Below are 22,537 nucleotides of genomic sequence, written 5' to 3' on the forward strand. Positions count from 1 at the left end.
TGTTGTTTTACTGTATTCAAAGGCTGTTTGTTCTTTAACTTTGTCCAGCATTGAGCCTTAAAATGACCAGGTCTGCCACAATTATAACCAATTAGAACATTTTCTATCAGACATGTGCGGTTTGATTGCAGTCGCAAAAGCTTCTGCAAGTGCTGTAATCTGATGAGTTGTTGAACCCACGCGTTTGCAAGCCTCCACCATATCCACTAAGGAGGCGTCTCTCAGTAATGCCAATAAAATCCTTTTACAGTCCTCATTGGCATTCTCAATTGCTAGGTTCATAAGTATAGCCATTTTTGCTTCTTCATTGGCAAATTGTCTATTAATTGCGTCCCTCAGTTTATCAATGAAAGCCATATACGGCTCTTGATTACCCTGCCGTATTTGTGTGTAGGACCGTTGCACCCGTCCTTCCTCGGGCAGCGTCATCAAAGCCTTTAGAGCTAAACGGGCAGTTGTCCGTAAAGCTTCTATAGGCAACCGGGCTTGTAACTGGACATCAAGAAAAGCTCCGGTTCCCATCAACTGATCAAAGCCGATCAGATACAGAGGATCTCCTTGCTGCCACTCTAAATTTGCCAGAGCAGCATCGGCACATAATTTACGCCACCTGTCCTTCCATAGCAGTCTCTGGGTCAGGATGAGCAACATATTGGCCATTTGCTGACAGTCATATGGTGTTAAGAGCTGTGCCCCAAAAATATTATCGAGTAGAGCTTGCGTAAACGGGGCCATTAGGCCATAACTTTGAACTGATCTACAAACCTCTTTAATCATGTCCCAGTGAAACGGAACCCACTTATTTGGCTGCCCTTGGGTCACAGTAACCGGGAAGGTGGATGGTAAAACAACTCCCTCACTCATCGCTTTTCTGTATACATCTGCCCATCTATTCCTTGGATCACAACCCACACATTTCTGAGTTAATGTCTGGTTTTTACGGTCATCAAACACGTTATCATTGGAGTGAAACATCTGATTTTCATCGGGGGGGCGCAGACCACTCTTCCTCGGTATCATCCGTCAGCGATGGATACAGCGATTCAGCGGGTGGGGCGCTGGGCTCCACATGATCACTACACACACTGCGGGGGGGGTTTCGGTGGGGGCCTTTTTGGTACAGTACCTGCTACTTGGTTTTTACGGTTACCCAGGTGACAAGGGCAATCCAAAGGGCAATGCGGGCACTCATTTTTACAATCCCCTGATAGTCTTAAAGCAGAATTTGCAGTCTCGCCTGGCAGGCTTACAAGGGTTTGCTCCAGAGCCACGCTAGCCTGCTAAGCGACCTTTTGCTCCGCTCTCAATGCTTTAAGAGTGTCCGAAACCAACTTCCAAGTGGTCGCTAGCTCACTGGCATGCTGATCCCCCTTGGAAATAACATCCCACAACTGTTCACCTATTTCAGCCCATTTTGCTGGTTCAGAGGCTGTGAGGGTATGGGCAGGATAGCTGTGGTTTCTGCACCATTTAAGTAACCTTCGTACAGAAGTTTCGTTATAAGTTATCCCTCTCTTAGAGTATAAGTTATCCCTCTCTTAGAGAGTATATGCAGCAGGAGTCTGACAGTTGCCATCTCCTCTGTGGACATGTTCTGCCCCATGCTGCCCCTGACTGATCACCTCTCCTGGGTGATTTTCCATAGATTGACTGTTTTCCTTCCTCCCTGTCACAGCCCCGCTTGAGACAGTACCTCCAATCGGGGATCCTCCCACGGAGTCTTCTGTGCTCCGTCCTGGGACGTCAGGGTCACCAATTGTTGTGGGAAGATATCAGACTTGCACAACTCTATGAGAGTTATAACAAGCAAAGCCGTTTATTTTTCCAATAGTACATACTTATGCTCTCGCCAAAGTTCTTACTTCTTAATTAGCAAATCAGCAATTAGGCAGTTATCAGCCTTTTCTCCTATCAGCATAAGACCACTCTAACATGCGCTGTGCAGACCAATCATCTTCTCATTCACGCAGCAGTAACTTCTCACAGTTCAGTGTTGCAGCTGTCCATTGTTTTTCCCTGCCACCTTGGCACAACTCAGCAGTTTCTTATCTTTCTCCCAAGGCCTGTTTCTCATCAAAGCCTAGCTGTTGATTCAGAGGCAGTGCAAGGCTGACAGGCTGCCTCCCACAGTTTGCTGCTTAGGGATTCTGACTTTTCTTTTCTTTTTCTCTCTGTCCTATCGCTGTTATCAGTTGTTATGGAAAATAAAGTTTACAAGGTTGTATGACATCTGACCTTATTTGTGTCTTAATTTCACTCCTGGGATCGTTGAACAACCCTCCCCGATATCGGATCAGGACAACATCCTTCTTCAGTTGTGGGGCCCAGCACTGCACACAGTCCTCAAGGTGAGGCCACACCAACACTGAATATCTCTCCATCCTCCCTGGATCTTCCTTGAAACACAAAGCTATGGGATGGTCCAGACTCCCTCTCAGTGTCATGTTGCTGCACAACGCTGCCCTTGGAGTGACAATTCTTTAACTTCATGCCCATTCTCAACCTCCCAAGATTCTCTTAGTTCCATTATGTCTTTCTCATGCCATTTTCCACCACAAAGAAAAGCTCCATCACCTCTGAAACCACCCTTCAAGCACTCTCAGGCTAATCCTTTACTGCCTGCAACCTCCCTGTCACTGGCCCAAAGATGCCCATGTGCCTCTACACACAGGTCATATGCTTGAGGCCCTGAACCCCATCTTTGCAGATCTCCCCTCAGCACTCTCCACCTCCTCTCGACTCCTACAAAATACGGAACGGCACAGAAGGACACATCTGTGTGTGTGGAGCCACACCAGTGCTGAGTTGAAGGGGAAACTAACTCAGGTTTTCTGGGTTACCACGTTCTTCCTAATGCAACCTTCTAGGCAGCTGGCCTTGTTCCTGGGGAGCATGCACCACCGGCTCGTGTGCCGTCCCTCCTAGTGCCCAGGCCCTTCCCTTACGGTCACTGCTCAGCTGGGCAAGTCCTCGCTGGCCCTGATGCACGGGGTTATTCTTCCTCCCAATGCAGGACTGGCCACATCTCCTTGGAAACATCAAGAGGTTTCTGTTCATATCCCCAAGTTTCTCAAGGTCCCCCTGGACTAGAAGCTCCACTTGGTCAGCTGTTAATGTCTGTGTGCTGATGGCTCACCCTGACTGAGGTGTGTCTCACACAATAACAGCAGGAGGAGTCTCAGGATCCTACAGGAAATACAAGGAGGTACTAGTTCAATTTCTGGTCCAGAGAAAAATTACTGTGACAACCACCTCTAAAACACCAAAAGAGAGTACAAAGCAAGAAAAGCAAGAGCCAATAGAGTAAGCGCAATTAAGGGTTGATGTGCTAGGCCATGTTAGTGGACTATATGTATACATATATAGAATTTTATAAACTATGGATCCCTCCAGGAGTTGGTCTTAGACCCTCCGTTTACCCAGGAGCTGTCCTACATTCTTCTACCCTCTCCTGCTGACCCCTCAGCTCTCTTCTGACTCAGACATTAAAGGAATCATACAGAAGGTGGAAGCAAGGATGGATAACATGAGAGAAAGAACCAAACACTGTCTAAGCATAGAGGGATGAGGTTAGGAAAGCTAAAGCCCAAATGGGATTGTATCTGGATAAAGATGTCAAAGACTACAAGAAGGGTTTCATGAAACACACAGGCAACAAAAGGAAGTTGAGGAAAAATGTGGGCTCATAGCTCAAAGAGACAGGGGACCTGTTTACACACACATGGAAAAGGCTGAGGTACTGAATGTCATCCTTGCCTCTCTCTTTATTAGCAAGATGGTCCTTTAGGAATCCCAGGTCCCAGAGAGCAGGGGAAAGGGTGGAGCAAGGAAGATGTACCCTTGATGGAAGAGTATCAGGTCAGGGAACACTGACCTGATGGTGAAGTGGCCAAACTGACCATGGACTGGTGATACAGAAGTCCTTGGGCCCTGATGGGATGCAGCAGTGAGTGCTGAGGGAGCTGGCAGATGTCATTTCAAGGCCACCCTAAATAAATTTTGGTCACTTATTCTGACTAGGGGAAGAGCCTGGAGGCTGGAGGAAAGCAAATGTCACTGCTGTCTTCAAGAATGGCAAGAAGGAGGAACCAGGGATCAAAACGCCAGTCAGCCTCACCTTGATCTCTTAGGTGATGGAACAGCTAATCCTGGAAATGATTGCCAGGCATTTTAAAGAGAAGAAAATAATCAGGAGTAGTCACCATGACTACATGCTTACCAACTTGATAAACTTCTCCGATGAAGTGTCTGGCCTGGTAGATGAAGGGAGAGCAGTGGATATTGTCTACCTGGACTTCAGGAAAGCTTTCAACACTCTCTGCCACAGGAAACTCACAGAGAAGCTGTCGATGTATGGGCTGGATGAGCAGACTGGGTGGTGGGTGGAAAAGGGGCTGAATGGCAAGACCCAGAGGGTGGTGATCAGCAGGGCAAAGTCTAACCAGAGGTCAGCAGATAACGGTGTGCCCCAGGATTCCATACTGGGTGCAGTCTTGTTTAACATTTTCCTTAATAAGGTGGAAGATGGGGCAGAGGAGTGGTTGATACACCAGAGCATTGGGCTGCCATCCAGAGGGACCTCGACAGGCTCGAGAAAGAGAACAAGAGGAACCTCATGAAGTTCAGGAAGGGGAAGCTCAAAGTCCTGCCCCAGGGGAAGAACAGCCCCATGCACCAGTATATGCTGGGGGCAGCCAACTGGAAAGCAGCTTGGTCAGAAAGGGCCTGGGGGTTCTGGTGGACACCAGGATGAACCTAAGCCAGTAATGTGCCCTCGGGGCAAAGAGGGCGAATGGCATCCTCGACTGCACGGGACTAAGTATTGTGGGCAGGCACAGAGAAGTCATTGGTCCCTTTATGCAGCACTGGTGAGGCCACCCCTGGAGTCTTGAGTCCAGTGCTGGGCTTCCCAGTACAAGAGAGACAGGGACATACACAAGGGTGATGAAGGGACTGGAGCACCTCCCATGTGAGGAAAGGCTGAGAGAGCTGGGACAGTTTAGCCCAGAGAAGAGAAGGCTCAGGGGGGACTTTATTAGAGTCTAGAAACACCTGAAGGGAGGGTGCACAGAGGTGGAGCCAGGCTCCTTTCAGTGGTGCTCAGTGACAGGACCAGAGGCAGTGGGCACACAAGGCAACACAGGGGATTCTCTGGGAACATCAGGAAATGCTTTTTCACTGTGGCCAAAAGTGGCACAGGTTACCCAGGGAAGTTCTGGGCTCTGCATCCTTGGAGCTATTCAAAGTTCTCTGGACATGGTTCTGGGTAACCAGCTCAGGTAGCCCTGGTTTAGCAAGAGGGTTGGACCAGATGATGTCCAGCGGTCCTATTCCAACCTCAACCATTCTGTGATTCTGTGGTTCTTTACATCCTCCCTTCAAATATTTGTGCACAGTGATGAGATTCCCCCTTGAGCCTTCTTGTCTCCAGGCTAAACAGTCCCAGCTCTCAGGGAACTCTGGAGAGATGCTCTAGTGCCTTAATAATCTTCATTGTCCCTAAAATGCACTTACTGAAGCAAGTCCATGTCTTTCTCATACTGGGGTGCCCTGCACTGGCCCCAACATTCCAGGATTGGTCTCACCAGTGCTGAGTGGAGGGGCAGGATAACTGCCCCCACCCCCAGCAGCACTCTTCCTAATGCAGTACAGGAGGCTGGTGGCTGCCTTTGCCACAAGCATGCACTGCTGGCTTGTGTTCAGCTTGTTGTCCACCTGGGCCACAAGGTCCTTCCTCACAAAGATGCTTTCCAGTCACTCACACACCAGCATGTACCGATTCATGTTTTTATTCCTCCCCAGGGGGAGGACTTTCCATTTCTCTTGGTCGACCTCTGTGAGGTTCCTCTCAGCCCAGTTCACCAGCCTGTCCAGGTCCCTCTCAATGACAGTGACACTACCTGGTGCATTCATCACTCCTCCCTAATGTTGTGTCATTCTCAGACTTCTGGAGGGTGCACTCAGTCCCGTCATCTAGGTCACAGAATGAAGAAGTTAAACACTCTTCATTGATTCCTGGGGCACACCACTAGCAACTGGCCTCTAGATGGACTTTGTGCCCATGACCACAGCCCTCTGGGTTCAGCCACTGAGTCAGTTCTAAATGCACGTCCCTTTCCACTTATCTAGACCAAACTTTGTCAGGAGGATGCTATGGCAGAAGGACTGACTGGCTCCCCGCATCCACCTTCTTGCCTTTCTTGAACATGGGGCTCACATTTCTTTCTTCTAGACCTCAGGAATCTCTCCTGATCCCAAAGACCTTTCAAAAATCAATAATAGCATTACAAAGAAATCAGCTAGGATCCTCGGCCCTCATGGGTGAATCCTGTCAGGCCCCAAGGACTTGTTCATGTCCTGTTTGTCTAAATGTTCTCTAATTTAACACACCTCATCCAAGGGTAAGTCTTCCTTGCTCCAGATTTCTCCCCTGGTTGCAGGTCCAGGGGTTCCTGAAGGCTGCTCTTACCACCAAGTCCCTCAGTCTTCTCCTGTGTCACCAGGCACCCTGCCCCACTCAGCAGAGTCCCAGATTTTCCCCAGCCTTCCTTCAGCTGTTGCTGTGCTTCTAGAATCCTTTCTTGCTGTCCCTCACGTACCTTCCCAGACTCAACTCCAGACGGGTTCTGGATTTCCTAGCCCCATGTCTCATTGCTTGTGTTGTTATAATTGCTGTGCTAGGGAAATCTTCTTAACAGCTTGTTCCCTGCTGTGTTTCCCCTCTGGCAGAGATCAGGGGGTTTCAAGTGACTTGTGGAAACATGACTCCACAACCTATAAGGTTATAAAGTAGGTATGTTTATTCAGCGCTGAGGCACACGGGGAATAAATCCACCACAAATGTGTGCCCCTCTCGTGGCACCTTGTCTCGGCTTTATGCTACAAAGCATCACATATTCATAATACGCCTATACATATGCATGACCTATCCCCGCTTCGTATTATAATGAGCCTGAAAGTTTTTTTCATATGTTCCACCCCAGTCTCCTCCTAGTTGCATCTGTGCTGTGTGTCCCGGTGGTCGTGGGCTGGGGTCACAGAGACGAAGTAGCTCCTCTTCCTCACTGTTGAACTTTTTACCTCCGTTCCTTGTGCAGTCTCTGTAGCCTCCTGGACTCAGGTCAGACCATAGGGTTGGTTTTGACCAGTTTTTAGGACTCTCTTCCTATTCCATCAGGAAGCGCTCCCTCACAGCTTCTATTAATCAAGGTTTCTATATTGTTCTGCTTTCTGGCCCATTTGCCGTGATTGAGAGACGGGAGGCAGGCTTGATGCAAGCAAAGTTCTCCACTTTATTACATATAACACTCATTTTTATAGAAAATCAAAAGATGCGTGTGTTAAATTGATTGGTTGCTAAGCTTCAGAATTCTTATCAGCGCGCGCTAATTGGTAGCTACTTAACACTTAGCAAGTGGACTAATAGCAACTAAGCCGCTCCTATAAAAAACTCTAAATTCCTTGCTGTCTGCACCGTCTTCGGCTGTTTATCAAGCATGACTCACAGGTTAGCAATTCTTCACCATATCAGCACTTTTCCCAGTGCTTTTCTCTTCCCTTTATCAGACCTCCCAAGGTCTGCAGCCTACAAGTTCTAATACATCCCCCTCTAACAACGGAGCAGTACAGGCCGTTCTGTCTGAGTCCTTCAGGTCGTACCTGACATCTCCCCCTTCCTTTTGCACAAAAAGAATCTTCTTCATGGAGCGTTCCATCAATCGTTGCAGACATTGTAACAAACAGGATAAAAAAGGCAATAAGAGAATAAAAACAGTTAAAACATAAACAATAACCTTCACTAAGCTTCTTATCCAGCCTGATAGCCCCCACTCTCCAAAAAGTTTGTCTAACCTATCTCACCGATCATCTTGGCCTTGTCCTAAAAGCAAAAAATCTATAGCAGCTCTATTTTGCAATGTGGCATAGCGAACACTATCTACATCTAACAAAAGACCAGACAATGCCTTGCTAGTGGCATTCGTCTGTTTAACAAGCCAGCAGCCAAACTTATCTAATGTTGCTAACGCTTTCCCAGCAATGGCTCCTGGTAGCAAAAAAGAAGCAAAAAAGCAGTGACTAAAAGACCAAAATTCTATATTATCATCACAAATACTTCTTTGCTCTGGCCCATCTAACGATCCCCAGTTTATGAAGCTCCATAGGTGTCCTCTGTAGCCTCAAGAAGGTCAGGAAGTTGTTCCGGAGGATGATCTAGAGGTTGAGCAGGGTCCCCGCTGGGTTTGTCGAGTGCTTGAGGCAGGGATTCACGGAAAGGACGCACGTTCTTCGCTGGAATCCACCTAGGGCCTTTTTCTGTAGAGACACAAGCATAACCTCTTCCCCACGTGACAAGAGGATATGGTCCCATTATTTTACCTGTTTCTGGGTCGCAAACCAACACTGGGGCTTTAACTCGTGTCTCGAATGAAGTATTCGCGTTGAAATGCCAAACTATTGGAGGATTATTATCTAGCAAAGAACAATTCAGAAAATTAAAAACATACAAAGCTTTCTGTAGTCGTTCCTCAGGGGTGGCAGCCCCTACTCCCCCTTTTTGTTGTTGTAATAAGCGCTTTAAAGACTGGTGAGAGCATTCAATTAGAGGTTGACCTGTAGGGGAATGAGGGATGCCAGTAGTGTGAATTATACCCCAGGAATCAAGAAAGGTTTTTGTTGCAGTTGAAACATATGCAGGACCATTGTCCGTTTTTATCTGAGAAGGTATGCCCAAGGTGGCAAAAGCACGCATTAAATGTTTCCGAACATCACGCGCCTTCTCTCCTGTGTGGCAAGAAGAAAACAAAGTGCCTGAAAAGGTGTCAATGGAAGAATGAACATATTTCAATTTACCAAATTCTGGATAATGCGTAACGTCTGTTTGCCATAGTTGTAAACTTTGTAGACCTCTAGGATTAACCCCTCCTGTTATCTATGGAAAAGAATGCCTTTGGCAGTCAGGACACACGGCGATAATATTAGATGCTTGTTGGGAGGTAAGCCCAAACTGTCGTTTGAGACCTCCAGCATTCTGGTGAAAAAAAGAATGGCTAAGTTTAGCTTGTGCTATACGATCCGGCAATACCTGTACTGGTAATGTCAGCATATCTGCTTGTCGATTCCCTTCTGCAATAAAACCAGGTAAAGAAGTATGCGATCTGACATGCATAACAAAATAGGGATGAGGGCGAGAATCCAAAAGATAAGCTCTTGTAATAAAACAAACAGCTCAGAATGTGAGACATCACGTAATACAGATGCTTCAGCTCGCTCAACAATCCCTGCAACATAAGCTGAATCAGTAATAAGGTTAAGTGGTGTAGACCACCTTCGAAAAACTCGAACAACTGCAGCCAGTTCCACTATTGGGGAGAACCAGGAATGGTCTCTATATCGGAGTCCCATCGTCCGTGCTGGTCGTCCCACCATAAGATGACTGATTTGTGCGATTTCCCAGACCCGTCCGTAAATACAGTAAGGGCTTGTAACGGCTGGTCACTTCTTTTCGGCCTGGATATCAAGTGAATATTGGCATTAAGCAGTTTGTGCGAAGGTGGGTGGGATGTGAGTTGACCCATATAGTCTGCTAGTGCCGTGCTAAAAACGTCTGATTGCTGATAAAGCCATTGTAAATACATACTTGTCACAGGTAGGCAGATACAAGTAAAGTCTACCACTGATAATGTTAGTAAGCGTTGTCTGGCTTTAATTATTAAAGAAGCAAACATCTCATGCTGTGTTGAAATAGTTTTTGTAGATTGATTTGGCAAAAAAATCCATTCAATAATTAACAATGGGTCTGGTTTCTGAGAGTCCCATTGAAAAATCAGTGCATGAGGCTGTCGAGCAGGATTTAAAATAATGAGATGAAAGGGTAATTCAGGAGCCCACCGGTGAACTTGCCTGCTGGTGATCGCTGTGGCAACCTTTTGCAAAGAGGCAACAGCCTCAGAGTCGAAACTGCGAGGGGAACACAAGTCAGTATCCCCTTTAAGCAGTTCAAATAAAGGACTTAAGTCTGCATTAGAAATTCCCAACAGCGGTCGGACCCAATTGATTGTTCCCAACAATTTCTGTACATCATGCAAGTTTCTAATGTCTGTCTGTGTCTGTAAGGGTTGAGGAACTATAGTCTGAGCCCTGATGCACCAACCTAAGTACTTCCATGGTGATATTTTTTGAATTTTTTCCGGCGCAATACAGAGGCCTGCCGAGTTGACAGCAGCCGTGACAAAGGGCTATAGCTTCCTCCATGACCTCGTGATGTTGTGAGGCCACCAAGATGTCATCCATGTAATGATATAACAAAACATTAGGCATCGTGGCCCTAACAGGACTAAGTACTTTAGCTACATACCACTGACAAATTGTAGGTCTATTCTTCATTCCGTGTGGCAGCACAACCCACTGGTACCTTTGCAACAGGGCTTGCATGTTGACGCTTGGAACTGAAAAGGCAAATTTAGGAGCATCATCAAGGTGCAGTGGGATATTGAAAAGGCAATCTTTAAGATCAATGACAGTCAAATACCAATTTCGAGGAATCATAGTAGGGGATGGGAGTCCTGGTTGGAGGGCCCCCATGTCTTCCATAGCATCGTTAATTTTTCTGAGGTCGTGGAGCAAGCGCCACCTGCCGGTTTGTTTTTTAATGACAAAAATAGGTGAGTTCCAAGGACTGGTAGAAGGCACAATATGCCCTTTTGTTAATTGCTCTGTAACTAATTCTTGGAGGGCGCGAAGCTTTTCCAGTGGTAGGGGCCATTGATCTACCCAAACAGGGGTATCGGTCTTCCATGTCAATTTAAGGGTGTCACGCGCTTCAATGGCCCCCTCTAAAAATGGGTCCGAATGGACATTCCCCACTGGGACAGCACATCACGCCCCCACAGGATCAGAGGGACAGGTAACACAAAAGGTTTAACTGAGGCTATATGCCCCTCTGGACCTCGAATCTGAATTATTTCCACACTTTGACGGCTGTTACCAGTTCCTCCAATTCCAGCTAATGTGTGGGAAACATTAGCCAGAGGCCATTGTGGAGGCCACTTAGCCAGAGATATTATCATGACATCAGCTCCAGTATCAATAATTCCATTTAGTACTACTTGCTGCCCTCCACAAATAAGGGTACATTGACATATGGGTCGCTTCTGAGAAATAGATTGCACCCAGAGAATTTGTGAGTTCCCTGTAGACCCAAATCCTCCCCGCCTTTGATAAGATTGACTAGGAGCGGGGGAGTTCGTCCCCACAGGAATCAATATTAATTGCGCTACATGACTACCTTTAGGTATCGTGCAGGGAGGAAACGGGGTCCATGCCATAATTTTAATTTCGTCAGTACTGTCAGAGTCAACGACCCCTGGTAATACAAAAAGCCCTGACAATGTAGTAGATGATCTTCCTAACAACAGCGCCTGTGTTTTAGGGGGTAAGGGTCCCGAGATATCTGTCGACAGCAAGTGAACTGAGCAATCAAGTAATGTTACTGTGTGGGTGGTTGCCAGGTCCAATCCTGCGCTCCCGGCTGTTGCTGGACGAAGACTTGAGGCACTGCTGCTTCCCTCTGTGAGGGCTGGAATGCTGGCTGCGGCTGGAATGTCGGCTGCGGCATTTGTGTCTGCGCGCGTCATTGCCCTGCGCTCCGCGACCGGTTTTCCTGTATCAGTTGACCCTGAAAATCATACTTAGACCGACATTGATTAGCATGATGACGCCCTTTTCGGCATCTAGGGCAAACCCCAGGGGCTTGGTGCCTAGCCCCCGCATTCATAGTCAGGCAATTCTTTTTAAAATGCCCTGATTTACCACAGCCATAGCAATTTCCTAAGCTTGACGGACCGTGCGTGGCTGCAAGGGCAGCAGCCATGGCCTCAAATTTATGATCCCCAGTGCCAATTCTATTACAAGCCTCCACCATTTCAACCAGTGTAGGATTCGGATTAGGAAGGTATTTCAGGAGCTTTTTACAATCCGCATTAGCATTTTCAACAGTCAGTTTCAGCAACAGAATGTCCCGCGCTTCCACATTATCTATCTGACGCTCCAGAGCCTGCTTTAATCTATCAATAAATTGCATATAGGGCTCTCGAGGTTCTTGAGTAATAGTTGTAAAAGCTTTCTGTGGCTTCTGTGTGTCCGGGACCTTAAAAAAGGCCTTTTTTGCTTCCTCACAGATTGCTTCTAGAGCCTCCCGAGGGATATCCCGAGCCTGGGATACCGGATCAGTGTGCTGACCCATGCCGGTAAGATGCTCTATAGTTAAAGCAGCCACAGCTTGATTAGCATGACCCGCAAACGCGCGGAGAAGTACTTGGAGCCCTCCCCTCCACTGCGACTCCCACAACGAGAACTGAGTCGGAGTTAACAGTAATTGCGCTAAGGATTTTAAATCATGAGGGGTCATGACATAGGTATCAAAAACCGAAGCTAACAGGCTCGCGAAATAAGGAGAGGAAAGCCCGTGCTCAGTGACGGTACGGCGCAACTCCTTAATTACAGAGAAAGATAAGGCTTCCCATTGTGCCCCCCGGCCCTGATAAATCACAGGAGCAACTATCATTTTTGCAATCTCGAGATCCCCTTCCTTTAAGGCTTGGCGTTTTATATTAGCCCATGCGTCGTGTGGGTCAGGGGGACATAAGTCCGGCTCCTTCTCGGGATCTACCGGCCCCGAATCAAAGGAGTCCTCCCCCACAGGATAATTTGCGGCGCCGACCTCTGGGGGTCCTCGGCAACTTTGACTTTCCGAAGGCTGAGAAGGGACCGTGGGGGTAACGGTCAGGGCGGCGGGGCTATTCCCTTTAGTCTTTACGTCACCATTATTACTCTCCTCTTGAGTTTTTAAAGCTTCAAAAATGATCCTCCACCACGGGAGCATATGCTGTGCTTCTACATTCCCCGATGTGGCAGAATCCCACAACTTCACCCCCACATCATCCCAAAGTTCCCGCGTAAAAAAAACTAGAAGCAGTTACAGCGGTTATCTTCATTTGTACCCATTTAAGCATGGCTTTAAGGTCGTGCCCAGAGATAACTTTCCCATGCTTTTGAAGAAGAGCTTTCATAAGCTCATATACGTCTCTCTCAGGGGAAGACGCTTGATTCCCCATGTTTCCCACAGCTTACCTCTCTACTCCAGAGGGATTTCAGGCCGACCGGCTCCTGCTTCCTTTCAGCAGCTCATTCAACGTTCCTTGGGACTCGCAGCGTGCCGCGCAGATAGGCGGTTCCTGGACCCGATTGCGTCCCGGACTCGGATCACATCGGGGTCACCAATTTGCCGCGATTGAGAGACGGGAGGCAGGCTTGATGCAAGCAAAGTTCTCCACTTTATTACATGTAACACTCATTTTTATAGAAAATCAGAAGATGCGTGTGTTAAAGTGATTGGTTTCTATGCTTCAGAATTCTTATCAGCGCGCGCTAGTTGGTAGCTACTTAAACTTTAGCAATTGGACTAATAGCAGCTAAGCCGCTCCTATAAAAAACTCTAAATTCCTTGCTGTCTGCACCGTCTTCGGCCGTTTATCAAGCATGACTCACAGGTTAGCAATTCTTCACCATATCAGCACTTTTCCCAGTGCTTTTCTCTTCCCTTTATCAGGCCTTCCAAAGTTTGTAGCCTACAAGTTCCAGTACGTCCCCCTCTAACAACGGAGCAGTACAGGCCGTTCTGTCTGAGTCCTTCAAGTCGTACCCGACAGCTGGAAGGCAGCTAGCTTCAACCTTCTCTGTGCTGCTTCTTCATGCTTGATTTTTCTCAGGACCTTCATTCTCATCCAAACCAGCCACCTGCCATGTTGCTTGACTTCCTATATGTATGGATGGACTTTTCTGCAGGTTGAAGAAGATGCCCTTGACCATCAAACAGCTCTCCCCTCTTCTCTTCAGTGTCATATCCCATGGGATTCTTCCAAGCTGCTTCCTCAGCAGGCCAGAGCCTGCTCTCCTGAAGTCCTGCTCTTTTCCTTCTTCCCTTCTCTCAGGAGCCTCAACTCTACTTTCTCACCCCTGACTGTTACATCCCTGACCAGCTCTTCCTTGTTTCTAAGTATGATTTCCTGCAGGACACCTCCCCTCACTGCCTCCTTAGTCACCCTTGTCAGGAAGATGTCAAGAAACTCCAAAACCTCCTGGATGGCTTTCACTTGGCTATATTGCCCCTTCAGCAAATATTGGGATAGTTCAGGTCTCCCATGAGGACCAGGACTTCTTTCAGTTGAATGAAGCTTCTTCATCTACTTCCTCTTCCTCATCAGGGGGTGCACAGCAGACACCCACCCATCACAGTGTTGTTGCTGTAAAGCCGGTATGAGAAAACCCTCTAAGACTCAATGTGAGTTTCAGAAAGCAAGCACTCTTTATTTTGTCGTCGGATGCACAGGGGAGAACTCCTCCTGAAGTGTGCACGCCGACCATCCCCAAAATAAAAACTTATATAGTAGCCAGTCATCCACACTCAACATTATTCTGAGAAATTAACATATTCGTCACTTTCCCTGGAACTCATCAATATATGTAAATGTTCTTCTCACATGCGCACTAAAGTTCTTAGGTGTCTTCAGGGGTCCTCTTGTGGTCTCTGATAGTCTTCATCACAGTGTTCGCTGGTTGACCCTTATCCTTGCACATGCTCTATTTCTACTTGTCTAATTCCAATCTTCTTGCTTAACTGGTACCAGTTCTGTCCAGAACAATTCTTTCTTCTTGCAGGTCACCTTAGCCAGCACCTGTCATTAAGATTTATTTTTCTCTTCTTAACCACTGAGTTAAAATGTTACAAGTATTTCATAATTTAAATTTTCCACTAACCAGTACATACAGAAGATTATCAAATTACAATTTTTACTTTAACAATTTTTAATAAAGACCCTTTATTTTTCTGTATTGATCAGTCTGATTTGATTATATATATAACTATCAATACCTATCTTCATCACTATCATTAATCACTTTTATTCATTCGATTTCTTGATCCTTAAATCAGGATGGTAAAGGTAGGGGGATTTCGAGCAGCATTGTTGGGGCATAACAAGTTTCCATAGTTACATAAGACCTAAGCAAATATTATAACTAACAAATATAGTTCCTAAAGCTCATCTAGTTTCTACGATTGAGTTGCACATCACACAACCTTCTAACATTCTATTTCTACTACATTTAAATCTAGTGCTTTTTATAACAGTGTTGCCTGTGACCCTTTAGCTCTCAGCTGACTCATCATCTATCCCTGGCAGAGCTCCACATGTTCCTACTGCTCTCTTCCAAACAGGGCAACTTCCCCTCCAGGTCAAGCCCCATGGCCTTATCAGTACCAGACCCCTAGTACCCCACAGTTTCTCGAGGAGAGGGGATTTGTAGTGCCCTGCAACTCCTCATGATGCTCTGTGGTGATAGACACCGCAGTCAGGGTGAGCCATCAGCACACAAGCATGAAAAGCTGAACAAATGGAGCTTCAGTCCAGGGAGAACTTGAGAAACTCTGGAATTGGCAAATGGAAGTCACTTGAAGTTTTACAGGGAGAAGTGGCCAGGCCTACATTGGCGGGGGGTGAAGAGCCCAATACATAAGGACAGGCTGGGACCTGACTGGCTGAGCAGAGACTGAGGAGATGGGCCTGGGCACTACGAGGGATGCCCTACACCCAGGAGAGGATGGACATGATGAACAAGGGCAGCTGATACGGGTCTGCATTTGAGGAGTGTGGGCCACCCCGAGTGTGGGCCACAACCTGAGTTATCATCCCCCTCCACTCAGCACTGATGCAGCCCCACACACATGGGTGTGTCCCAGGGGGTGGCTCCTCATTTTGGAGAAGTAGGGAGGATCTGGAGAGTGTTGAGTGAAAGTCTGCCAAGGTGGGGTTCAGGATCTAGTGCTCATGAGCTGTGTGGTGTGGCTGAGGGACCTGGAGTTCTTTGGCGCAACGCTGTGGAGGCTCAGATGGTATAGGAGTTGCCTGCGAGTGACTGAAGGGTGATTTCAGAGATGATGGAGCTTTTCTTTGCAGTAAGATACACGATGAGAAAGAGAAATAATGCCACAAAGTGCAGCTGGGGAGGCACACACTGGACAAAAGGAAAAATAAATTCCCTCCAAGGGCAGTGCTATAGTGAAATTCATCACCCAGAGGAAGTCTGGATCAGATCAAGGCTCCTTTTTAAAGGGAGAATGAAGGAGGATAGCAAGCATCAGTTAAGGAAGAAGATGCTCAGGTGAGGGCAAGGTGAGACAGTATCACTATAGGACAACATGTGGTGGAGATGACAGAGGGTTGTAGAAAAGCTGAAGACCCTCAGCAAAGTCAGCCTCTTCCTGACTTTGGCCATGGCTGGTGTTTCTGCCACTGATGCCTATGAGGAGGCACAGTCCTCTGCAGCACTGGGGCCTCATTGCCCCCTTGTCCCTACTCTGGAGCCTGGCAGGTGCACATCTCCATTGCCCACTGCCCCAGGAAGAGCCCTGAAGAATGTGTGAGGGACAGGATCTCCCTTCCCAGGGCCTGGGGGTCACGGCTTGGCCCTTTGCTTAATGGGGTCAGGGTTTGGCCCTTTGGATTCATGAAACACATCCATGTTTCCCCAGCATCAGAGCCACCTTTCCTTTGCTTTTCCCTACCTGTCATCACTGCCTCCACATTTCTGCTCTAACTGGAGCCTGGGGAGGCTTTGTCACAGAGTGCCTCAGTGGGACCCATTAAAGCCACAAGAAACTTTGGAGTTTGAATCTAAATTTGACTTCCTCAGAGGTTTCTTCAGCAGCTTCTCAGTGTCTGAGGTTCATGGACTCACCACCAAATCCACCTGAGGGGACATTAAAATGCCTTGGGCTGGTCCTCTGCTGCAGAGTTGGGCTGGTCTCCTGGGACGGAGGGAGCTCAGGACCCTCGTCTGCCCTTGGTGCCTGCAGGCAGTGCCCTCAGCCCTGCTTCTCTTTGCAGAGGAGCTGGACACAGAGAGGGGAAAGGCAGACGGGAGTGGGAGGATGCTGAGAGCTCACTGGAGCAGAAATCTTCCCAGCCCTTGACACAGTAAGTCTCTGGGTGCAGGGCAATGCAATGCAGGTCATGGAGGGATCTGGTGAAGCCGACACAGCCGCCAGGAATCTCCCTCCTCTCTAGAGGAGGAGGACGTGCTCCAGAGCAGGTCTTCCCTGCTGCACTGTCAGAGGGACAGGCCATGGCAGCTGCTTTTTCTCCCAGGGACGGCTGCAGGGGTGTGCAGCCGCGGGTGCAGCCAGGGGTGCCCAGGGCTGTCCTTCATAGCAGGGTCCCTGCAGCCCAGGGGCTGCGTGCTAGTGCAGGGACTCTGCCGCCTGCCAGGGTCATCACTCAGCCTGGCCAGTGATCTTCCCACGGTGCTGTGGGGAGAAGCTGTGGGGGGAAGGAGAGATCCTCGCAGGGCAGGGTCCTTCTGCTGTGGAAAGGGTGCTGCATGGGTCAGGGCTGCTCACAGCTCCAGATCATCCCCAGGACATTGGCGGAGGCAGGTTTTTGAGAATCACATGAAAGCAGGGGCTACCTGGAAGGAAAGGTGCTTTCTGAAGGCTGTGTTTTCAGTTTCCTGCTGTGGTTGTGTGGTATCGTAATGCAGCTATCAGGTTTAGACAACACAAGGACAGTCCTACAGCATTACCCTGACAGAGAACTAGGTACTTCAGGAATGTGATAAAGTTCCTTCAAGCATCTATTTGTCTACAGAAAGCTCTGTCATCTTGTCTTTGTTTTCCTGACTTGCTTCTTGGACTTGCTGAAACAGATTCCCCTGTGCAGAGCCCTGCTGCCAGGAGGGGTCTGCAGGGAAGAGGTTAGCACACAGTGGGTGGGATGGGAGCTGTGAGCTCTGACAGGTAGGAGATAAGGAGAAAGACAAACAGCTCCAGGCAGGGACAGCTCCAGGCACCAGAGGCATTGGCAGGGAATGAAACAGGCTGACAGCACCAGCTGGGCAGGGGGGGAATTTGGGCAACTACCTACTACCCCTTCAGTGATGGTGCTTTTTGCCTAACAAGCCCCCCTGGTCTCCTCCACCAACCAGCAGAACTTCTGCCCTCCAGGCTCCTGGCCCAGGTCAGGAGCTGCCTCCTCTGCAGCCAGAGCTGCATCAGAGGACACTCTCCCGAGTGCCCATCTGTCCCTCCCTGGCCTTGCCTCCCTTGGCAGAAGCATTGGGGCATTGCTCCTTGGTTCTCCACCTGCCCCTGCTGCTGCTGCTACTGTTTTCAGGCTCTCTGGGGATGGGGCTTTCAGCTGCAGCTCAGCAACTGGCCCTGCAGGTCCTGCCATGCAGATGTGTCCATGGCAGCAAGGTGCCCAAGCCCGCTTCTAGCCTCTGGGTCTCTGGGCAATGCTGCCCATGGGCTGGGGATAAAGCTGGGTCCTTTTGCAGGACACCCCATCTTCAAGGAATCAAAAAGCTCAGAGATCTTTACTGGGAAAGGGAGTTTTCAACTGGATTCCTCTGCTCTCAGTAGCATCCAATTTCCTGTCAAGGGAACAGCTGGCTGTGACCCTCCTCCAGAGTTGCAAGCCCAGAGTAGCTGAGAGAAAGTCTGATGGACAGTCTGGCTCTCCTCACTCTGCACTAAGGCTCTGCCAGTTTGCACCCCGGGACTCTCCATGGAGCACTTGTAGCACAGCAGAAATGTCCAGGCTGTCTGCCTTCAGAACGCACTCCTCAGGTAGGACAGGGCAACAGGAGCAAAAGCAAGAAGAGCAAAGCCCCACAGCTCTGCTCTGCAGCTGGGGACACTGGGAGGGACAAGGCTGAAATCTCTTGGATTTCAGGAGTGGAGTTAACCAGCGATCACTGCGGGTTCCTCTCTGCCTATTGGGGCACAGCAGGACTGACTCCTGCAGAGCCCACAGCAGAATCCCTTGCTCCCCACTGCCCCCTCAGCCAGCAAACACCAGAGCTCCAGTGCAGGAGCTGCATGAAGGTCTTTCTGGAAGGACAGAGCATCTGAGGGGTCAGGGTACCTTGAGAAATGCAGCAAATTTTACCCAAAGAAGTCAATCTTAACCATTCATTAACTTTTCTTCCATGTAGAGGCCCCATGCCCACAAGAAGCAAATGTCCAACAGCAGCTCCATCACTGAATTTCTCCTCCTGGCATTTTCAGACAGACGGGAGCTGCAGCTTTTGCACTTCTGGCTCTTCCTGGGCATCTACCTGGCTGCCCTCCTGGGCAACGCCCTCATCATCACCGCCATCGCCTGTGACCACCACCTGCACAACCCCATGTACTTTTTCCTCCTCAACCTCTCCCTCCTCGACCTGGGCTCCATCTCCACCACTCTCCCCAAAGCTATGGCCAATTCCCTCTGGGACAACAGGGACATCTCCTACCAAGGGTGTGCAGCCCAGGTCGTTTTTTTCTTTTCTTGATATCGGCAGAGCTTTATCTCCTCACCATCATGTCCTATGACCGCTACGTTGCCATCTGCAAACCCCTGCACTATGGGACCCTCCTGGGCAGCAGAGCTTGTGTCCACATGGCAGCAGCTGCCTGGGGCAGTGGATTTCTCATTTCTCTCCTGAACACAGCCAACACATTTTCAGTGCCACTGTGCTATGGCACTGCTGTGGACCAGTTCTTCTGTGAAATCCCCCACATCCTCAAGCTCTCCTGCTTAGACTCCTACCTCAGGGAAGTTGGTCTTCTCACGGTTAGTGCCTCTTTAGCTTTTGGGTGTTTTGTTTTCATTGTGCTGTCCTATGTGCAGATCTTCAGGGCCGTGCTGAGGATCCCCTCTGAGCAGGGACGGCACAAAGCCTTTTCAACATGCATCCCCCACCTGGCTGTGGTCTCTCTCTTTATCAGCACTGGCACATTTGCCCACCCGAAGCCCTCCTCAATCTCGTCCCCATCCCTGGACATGGTGGTGTCATTTCTGTATGCAGTGGTGCCTCCAGCAATGAACCCCCTCATCTACAGCATGAGGAACCAGGAGTTTAAAGGGACATTGAAGAATCTGATTCAATCGCGGTTTCTCAGCACCATTAACCTGCCCATGTCTCTTCAGAAGTGATTTCACATCCATCTTGGGAACCTCCCACGCTTTGGTCATTTCTTCTGTGATGACCATGTTTGTCCATGTCTGCACCCACTCCACTTCCCCAGGGGAATGAACCAGCCTGTCTGACCCAGAGGTCTGTGCTCATGTGTCCGGCACGATGGTACAGCTGGCCTCCCATGTGGCATCTCTGTAATAAACGGGGATTTCCTCAATGTCTGGAGGTTGGGCTCTTCTTCCAAAGCTGAGGTCAGGCTGAAGAAATTACCCCCACAAGGCCGAGCTGCTGTGCTTGGGTTCTCCATGGGAGGAGGGCATGGGGCAATGTATTAGGGAATCGGCCTCAGCTGAGCCTTCCCCCGTGGGTGCCCAGTTCCCCCAGAGATGATGAATAATCACAGGGATTTGCCTGGGACTGTCACCCCATGGCTTTCAGGCACCACAGCCCACTCACTCTGCAGAGCAGCATCACCAGCTCAGGGCCCTGTGGAAAGCATGGGGAGGTGTAGGAGGGGTAGACCACATCAGCATGGAACCATTTCAGTGGTGAAAGGTCTCTGGGGGCAGGGATATCCCCGGAGAAGAGCAAAAAAGAAACTCAGTGCTTCAGGCAGGACATAAATGACCAAGAGAAACCTATTTCTGAATGCACCAGCTCGGGGAAAGTTTCTCTATTTCTGGGGTAGCTGAAGAAGCCTGAGGAGCCTCTGGGGGACAGGAGTCTTTTCCAGAGAGAGGGCCTGGCACAGAGGGGCTTGCTGAGAGTGGACAATAAGGATGCCTTGGAGACAGGAGCAGGGGATGCAAGGAGACACTGGCCTCCATCTCCTCATGCTATGGCTGGCTATCAGCCCTCGGGCTGATGGGGACATGAGACACCTCTCATTTCTTCCTTCACTCCCCACACTTGGATGGACTTCAGGAAACATCCAGGAGCCTGGAAGACGCACAAACCTCCGGGGCTGAGGTCCCATTGCTGCAGGGGAAGCAGATGGGTTTGTGGAACACATTGGAGTTCAGGGAGAGAGAGGGGGGTGTATGGCAGTGTGTGTGTAAAAGGCAGGAAGAAGATGGGGAGTAATGGGGGATGGGAGTGCATCACACAGAGGTGAAATACGTTGAGTTTTGATTTTGAGGCAGTGGAAGGAGAATGTGCAGTTCAATTCTGGGACATGGGGCTAAATATAAGATTCAAGTGAAGCTGGGGGTTGGGACATCTTTGGAGATAACTGGGAATTGACAGGGCTTTAGAAGAAGCTGCATAGGTTATGGGGATCTCACAGCCTTTGGCAGACCTCAGAAAGTTAGTTCTATGTTTGAAGAAATAGTGAGGACAGAGAGTCAACAGTACATATTGGGAGGTCTGAGGTCAGAGCATAAGGTCAGAGTGAGGTGGGGAAGCAGGGGTGGTGGTTAAAATCTGCAAAGAAACAGGCACAAGCATAGGAAAGTGTGGGACAGCCTGTGGTGAGGATGGCCCCGTGGTTGAAGCTGGGACCCCGCAACAGAGCTGAAATCCTTGTCTTCTGGCCATGGCTGCTGTCTCCTCCATTGAGGACCCTGAGAGCACACCAGTTCCTACAGCCACAGTACTCTGTTACCTCCTCCCCTATCCTTCACAGAGCCTGGGGGGAGTCCTACCACTGTCCTGCATCAGCATCACACCCCCCTGCATCTCACTGACCCCAGGAAGAGCCCTGAGCATCCCAGGAGAGAAAGGATCCCCGTACCCAGGGAATGGGCATCAGGGCTTGACCATCCTGTTAATGAAACCCATCAAGGCCTTTCACAGTTCCCTGAATATTTGATTTTCAACCCGTAAGCAGTGCCTCTGAATTCCTGCTTCCCCAGCCCCCAGGGACAGGAACCTTGTCTCCTCATTCCCTCCCTGGTCTCTTCAGTGATAGCCCTCACTGGGGATCACTAACACCCTCAGAAACTTCGAGGTTTGCTGCTGACTTTCCCTTCTCCAGAAGCCACTTCAATCCCTTTTCTGGACCTGCAGTTCAGGAACTTGGCACCAGAGGGCTCATTAACACGCAAATCCCCCTGACAAGCCAAGTCTCTGGGAAGAACTTAATTCCTCACTTCTGAAGTGGTTAATTTGAGAGGTTTCAGGCGTGCAGTCAAAGTGAAAAGCTTTCAGTCCTACATGTCAATAAGAATCAATTTCTTCTTTTTAAACTACTCCTTGTTTTTCTGCTCACACATTAAGTGACATCAGCAAACTCCAATGGATATTGATCCTGAGCATTTCCTGATAGAGGCTGAACATGTCAGGAAGCCAAGACCCTCTATGTGGGACACTCCGTGGGCAATCTTTGTCCCTACCTCCAACTCCACATTTCTCTTATCAGCCACCTGAGACTTCTAGCACCTTTGTTAGAAACTGAGCTTTCTCCACGACAGGCTGTAGCTGCATCTTTCAGCCCTTTGACACGAACTCCCACCTGCTGTGCTTAGAAAATGACCTGCATATGGACACAGAGAACGTTTAATTGCAAAAAAGCTAAATCAAC

General features: G+C 48.9%; 1 pseudogene; it reads left to right on the forward strand.

Annotated features, from left to right (window-relative positions):
- Positions 1–19,074: 19,074 nt before the first annotated feature.
- LOC141937062 (olfactory receptor 14A16-like) lies at positions 19,075–20,033 on the forward strand (annotated as a pseudogene).
- The last annotated feature ends 2,504 nt before the right edge of the window (positions 20,034–22,537 follow it).

Source organism: Strix uralensis, chromosome 37 (assembly GCF_047716275.1).
Source record: "Strix uralensis isolate ZFMK-TIS-50842 chromosome 37, bStrUra1, whole genome shotgun sequence".
Lineage (NCBI taxonomy): Eukaryota > Metazoa > Chordata > Aves > Strigiformes > Strigidae > Strix > Strix uralensis.